At 51.4% G+C, this 6,000-nt stretch overlaps 1 protein-coding gene across 2 annotated transcripts in view; it reads right to left on the reverse strand.

Annotated features, from left to right (window-relative positions):
* The window catches only part of CDIP1 (cell death inducing p53 target 1), a 42,451-nt gene extending 38,185 nt beyond the window's left edge, over positions 1-4,266 (reverse strand). The window contains exon 1 of one of the 2 annotated variants that reach the window (XM_053556136.1): positions 4,018-4,266. The gene's annotated coding sequence lies outside the window, so the exon portion shown is untranslated. The remainder of the gene's footprint in view (positions 1-4,017) is intronic. The other variant, XM_053556135.1, reaches the window with a different exon arrangement.
* Between the last annotated feature and the right edge of the window lie 1,734 nt (positions 4,267-6,000).

Raw genomic sequence — 6,000 nt, forward strand, 5'->3', positions numbered from 1 at the left:
CTAGCTACTTGGTAGGCTAAGGCAAGAGAATCACTTAAGCCCAAGAGTTGGAGGTTGCTGTGAGCTGTGATGTCACAGTACTCTACCAAGGGTGACATAGTGAGACTCTGTCTCAAAAAAAAAAAAAAAAAAAAAAAAATCAGGGACTTGAATGCTGCCGGGCTGCAATTCTCCACCTGAGGTGGGAGAGGAGTGGGCCCTTTTATAGAGTAAAGGGATGCCTACTTTTGCTCTGATTGAGCTGGGTCGCTTTTGGAGGGCTCAGGCAATAGCTTGTCTCATAGTTCTCCATTTTCTGCATTCTGCCTCATGTATTACTGTGGGTCCCCCCCAAAGTCCTAACATCAAATAGATGGCTAAAAGAGGTGGGGAGTCCTAGAGCATTCGGCCATCACTTCCACCAGGTACAGTTCCTTTTTGGCTCATTTTCCTGGGGCCACAGGCAAATGGGTCACAGTGTGACCTACAGTGCATGCACAGCAGGCAAACACACAGCACCTGAGCTTGGCCACACTGGAGACAGAAACTATGGCCTGACCCCTGGGCAATACAGAAGGCCTGGGGAATCTGAGAGCTGAGAAGTGGTCACTCAAGCCTTCTCTCCTAAGCAGGGCAGGATTCTCCAGGTTTAGGGGTGAGCCGCTTTTTTTTTTTTTTTTTTGTAGAGACAAGAGTCTCACTTTATTGCCCTCTGTAGAGTGCTGTGGCGTCACACAGCTCACAGCAACTTCCAACTCCTGGGCTTAGGCGATTTTCTTGCCTCAGCCTCCCAAGTAGCTGGGACCACAGGCACTCACAACGCCTGGCTATTTTTTTTTTGTAGAGACAGAGTCTCACTTTATGGTCCTCGGTAGAGTGCCGTGGCCTCACACAGCTCACAGCAACCTCCAACTCCTGGTCTTAAGCGATTCTCTTGCCTCAGCCTCCCAAGTAGCTGGGACTACAGGCGCCCACCACAACGCCCAGCTATTTTTTGGTTGCATTTTGGCTGGGGCCGGGTTTGAACCCGCCACCCTTGGTATATGGGGCCAGCGCCTTACCGACTGAGCCACAGGCGCCACCCTACGCCTGGCTATTTTTGTTGCAGTTTGGTTGGGGCTGGGTTTGAACCGCCACCCTCGGTATATGCCGCCGGTGCCCCACCCACTGAGCCACAGGCGCTGCCCGGGGGTGAGCCAGTTTTATTCGGCAGGTCCATCACTATCCAAGTTTATTTCTTTAAGTGACTACCTGTTTGAAAAGATTTTTCATTCACTTATCATTTACTGAATGCTCATTTATTGAATGCTCTGTATACTCTGCTGGGGACTTGATGTGGCTTTATCATTAACCTTTACAATAATTATGGAGGCAAGATTTTATTATGCCTATTTTACAGACTTACGAGGTAGATACACTAAATAATTTGCTCAAAGTCACCAAGCTGGAGGATCAGGATTCAAACCTTGACTGTAGATCTCAGGCTTTTAATCATGGCACCATCCTAGCTGAGGGTTCAACAGCACTTTGCAGCAATTTCTGCATCAGACTGTAGTCTCTCAGTTCTACCTTCAGAGCATTATTTGCAAAGTACTGAGTATAAATTAAAGCACTGAGCTCCTAAACTCTCATTATCCCATGATACCACTGATTTCTCTACTTACATTGACTAGTTCTCCACTTTGTGAGGACAAAAGGGGGCTAAAGGGAGAGATGCACATCCACGTTATCTCCCTCTCATGAGATCTGTCCCACAAAAGAGACTACATAAAGCAAGAACAAACCTTTTGTGGGGGAATAATAATCTAGATGAACTATTCTGAAGACTATATAATGTCACCTATGTTGGTTGATTTTTAACTTTTGGGTTGCCTTAGAACATCTGTTCTCAATCTGTGGGTTGTGATCCACAGAAACTGTATTGAAGGGTTGCGGCATTAGGAAGATTGAGAACCACTGCCTTAGAAGGACTGAAGAGGAATTCTTTGAAATGCAGTGTCCCGCTACTATCTCCAAATTTTGGGGAAAATCCTTAGAATTACCAGAAAACCTTTACTCTTTGGTCTTGCCAGATGCATCTATCATAGCCCTTACCACATTGTTTACCAATCATTGGTTTGTGTCCATTAACTTTAAGATCCCTTAAATCAGGTAGCATCTTTATCCATTCAGATTCTTCAGATCTTACACACTGTTAATCCATGCTCAAAAGCCAGGTGTTAGGAAGAAATGAGTGCGTGAAGCTAGCCTCGGGCCAACCTGACCTTTCTGCTCTCTCTTCATTTCCCAGATTGAGCTATGTGCTAATCCAACAGAGAGACCACCTCAAACCTACAAGGCCCTATCACTCTCTCAAGAGCTCTGCAGAGCAAAGCAAGGGCAGAGACACCGGCAGGCACAGAGCCCTCTGGCCACCCCTCTGGCTGTGCACTGGCCATGCCTTGCTTGCTGGCTTGGTCTCTGGGCAGGTGCAATAGCTGCTTCTCCTGAGACTCAGACTAGGAAGGGCTTGCAGCCACCAGACCTAGTCTCTTTCATGCCAAAGCAGCTACTAGTGCAGACACCCTAAACTATCCCAGCCTTGGCAAAAATCACATCCGAAAAGACTTAACACTCTTAGGCTGGGTGCGGTGACTCATGCCTGTAATCCCAGCACTTTGGGAGGCTAACATGGACAGATCACCTGAGCTAGACCAAGACCCCATTACTAAAAATAGCTGAGCACTGTGGCAGGCACCTGTAGTCCCAGCTACTTGGAGGCTGAGGCAAGAGCATCACTTGAGCCCAGTAGTTAGAGGTTGCTGTGAGTTATGACACTAAAGCACTCTACAGGGAGTAAGAAACAAAGTGAGAATGTCTCAAAAAAACAAACAACAACAGCAAAAAGACTTAACTCTCTTGATTCCTTAGTTCAGCAGACATTTCAGGGGAAGCCAAGTGACACTTGAGAAGAGTTTACAAAACATATATAGGTCATAGCCTAGCAGGGGCTGTGACTCTATCACAGGAGAGAAGAGGTCTGTGAGCAGGGTGTGGGAGGCTTCAGGGCTGTCAGGAAGGCCCCTTCAGGCAGGGGCAGTGTAGCTAGAGATTGTCTTTGAGTTATTTTGTGCCTATTTATGTTATTTAACCTGCCCTGTGTAAGTCAGGCAGGGGATTCCAGGTTTGGGCAACAGAGTCACTCACAGCGGGGAATTAGAGAGCTGAGATCAATGGCTCAATGTCCAGGCCAGAACTGGAGGGCAGGGAAGCAGCGAAGACCACGAAGACGGGGGGAGAGCGGTCCTACTTGCCCCGCCCAGCATCAGGCCCCAGAACGCACACAAAGCTGGTAGAAACGCAACTGACCATCCCTACCCCAGGCCCACCATCCTCCTCACTCTGGGAAAGAGGTTCTTAGCTCCAAGCAGTCCTGGGAATTATCTGAGAAGCTTATTAAATACAGACTGGGGGCCACACGCCAAAACGGCTGAATCAGAACCCCAGGAGTGGGCCCCGGATGGTTCTGACGCAGAGGCTCCTAGGTCCACATCCGGAGAAACTTACAGCCATTCACTCCAACCTACCTGACACCTGTGGAGAAGCCCCTGGGAACCCAACTACACCAAGGTCCTCGACGGCGTGAGGCCTGTCTTTCCAGGCCACCGCCTCACCCCCTGGCCTCGCCGCCGCCCGCGACTTCCACACGTTGGAGTCGGGCGGGGGAGAGACGCGACCAAGGTCACCGCGGAGCTCGGCAGGACTGCTTGGCCACGGGGCTGCCCCCGAGCCCCTTTCCGTCAGAACACAGCACCCGCCTCTCCCCGCCATCTCCCACGGAACAACGGAGTTGACGTTTGTCCACAACCTTCCCTACCAGAACAACGAGCAGAGGCGTGACAAACGGGACCCCGAGCAAGTGGGCCGGCCATTCTGAGCCGATAACTCGAGGCGCGCAGCCCCGCAACTGCACACGCCGAAGTCCCCAGCGCCGCACGGGTTTCGGTAGCACCCAGAGCAGGGGCGGGCCCAGCCACGCCGCCCCTCGGTCAGCTTTACCTCGAGAGTCCCGGCACCCACGGCCAGCTGGACGCCCGCAGGAGTAGCTCCTAGGGGCCGAGGCTCCACAGCACACCCCCAGCGCAGGGGCCTCTGGGAGCCGAGTGCGCCCCCGCGCGCCGGTGCGGGGACTACGCTGCCCGGCTTGCACCGCGCCGGCCGGCAGAGGGGGCGGGGAGGAGGCGCTGCGGCCCGGGGTCACCCCGACCCGAAGGAGCGCGAGTGCTCATTCTCTGCTCCCGGGTGGGGGGGCTGTCCCGCGAGAGGCCGTCTCCGAATACGCCGAGGCGACTCACCGACTCGCGGCCTCCCAGCGGCGGCCGCAACACCAACAATCAGCCGCCTTGACAGCTGGCTGTAGCGCTTCTGTGTGGAGGAGATACGGGGGCGGGGCGGTTGGGAAAAGCCTAGGCCCGTGGCGTCACGCGAGGGGCGGGGCCTCCCGAGGCACGTGACCCGCTTTAGTGATGTCACTGGCCGCGGAGACCGTAGGGTGGGCTCTGTGTTTTGCTGTTTGCAGTGTGCTGGATCCGGCAGCACCAGGGCTTGTGTGCAAAGGCAGACGCGCCTTCTTTCCTCCCGAGTGCGTTTGTTCTTTGTTCCACGACTATTTATTGGGTTTAGGGACTGTACGTAAAACTATGAACCTCACAGTCTCTCACCATCCCTGCGCTCGGGGGCTTTGGTTCTGACGGGCACCCATAAATCACAAAATGCCCAGGGCTGTGAAGTAGAGCAACCATATGCTCCAATAGGATTACGGATTCGGGATGATGCCTTTAGGCGGGGAAGTTAGCAAAGGCCATAGAAGGATGTCCAGGGCCAGGGAGGGAGAGTTCCAGACGGGTGAGAAAGCAGGGGAACATATGAAGGAACAGGCTGGATCTAAATCCTGTCGGGCCTAGTAGGATTTGTATGATTCGACTGGCATTTTAAAGGATTCTTCTGCCTACCCAGACCGAGAGAGGCAATTAGGAAGCTGGGAGACCAGCACATAAGTGACGTAAAAATTTCATACTGGCTCCGCGCCTGTAGCTCAAGCAGCTAGGGCACCAGCCACATACGCTGGAGCTGGTGGGTTTGAATCCAGCCCGGGTCTGCCAAACAACGACAACTACAACTTAAAAATAGCCGGGCGTTGTGGCGGACATCTGTAGTCACAGCTACTTGGGAGGCTGAGGCAACAGAATCACTTAAGCCCAAAAGTTTGAGGTTGCTGTGAGCTGTGAAACCACAGCACTCTACCGAGGGCGATAAAGTGAGACTCCATCTCTACCAAAAAAAAAAAAAATTCGTACTAACCACGTTAAAAAGTGTCAAAAGGGACTGATGAAATTAATTTTAGTAATATATTTAATTTACCCCAATATGTGCAAAATATTACTGTTTCAACATTTAGTCAGTATAAAAAGTTATCAATGGGGTGGCACCTGTGGCTCAGTCGGTGGGGCGCCGGCCCCATATACCGAGGGTGGCGGGTTCAAACCCAGCCCCGGCCGAACTGCAACAAAAAAATAGCCGGTCATTGTGGCGGGCGCCTGTAGTCCCAGCTGCTCAGGAGGCTGAGGCAAGAGAATTGCTTAAGCCCAGGAGTTGGAGGTTGCTGTGAGCTGTGTGATGCCATGACACTCTACCCAGGGCCATAAAGTGAAACTCTGTCTCTACAAAAAAAAAAAAAGTTATCAATGATATATTTTACTTTCACACACACACACACACACACACACACACACACACACACACACACACACACTAAGTCATTGCGATCCAGTGTGTATTTTATACTTAAAGGTCATCTCAGATTGGACCAACTATTTTTCAAGAGGTCAGTAGCCACATGTGGCTTGTGGCTACTTTACTAGACAGCACAGATCTAAAACATTTATTCTTTTACTCATTCCACCAAGCAAGGTCTTGTTCTAGGCCTGGAAATACGTGAAATGGAATAAAGCCCAATCTCTCTGTTCCCAAAGTGCACACAGT

This window comes from Nycticebus coucang, chromosome 12 (genome assembly GCF_027406575.1).
Source record: "Nycticebus coucang isolate mNycCou1 chromosome 12, mNycCou1.pri, whole genome shotgun sequence".
Lineage (NCBI taxonomy): Eukaryota > Metazoa > Chordata > Mammalia > Primates > Lorisidae > Nycticebus > Nycticebus coucang.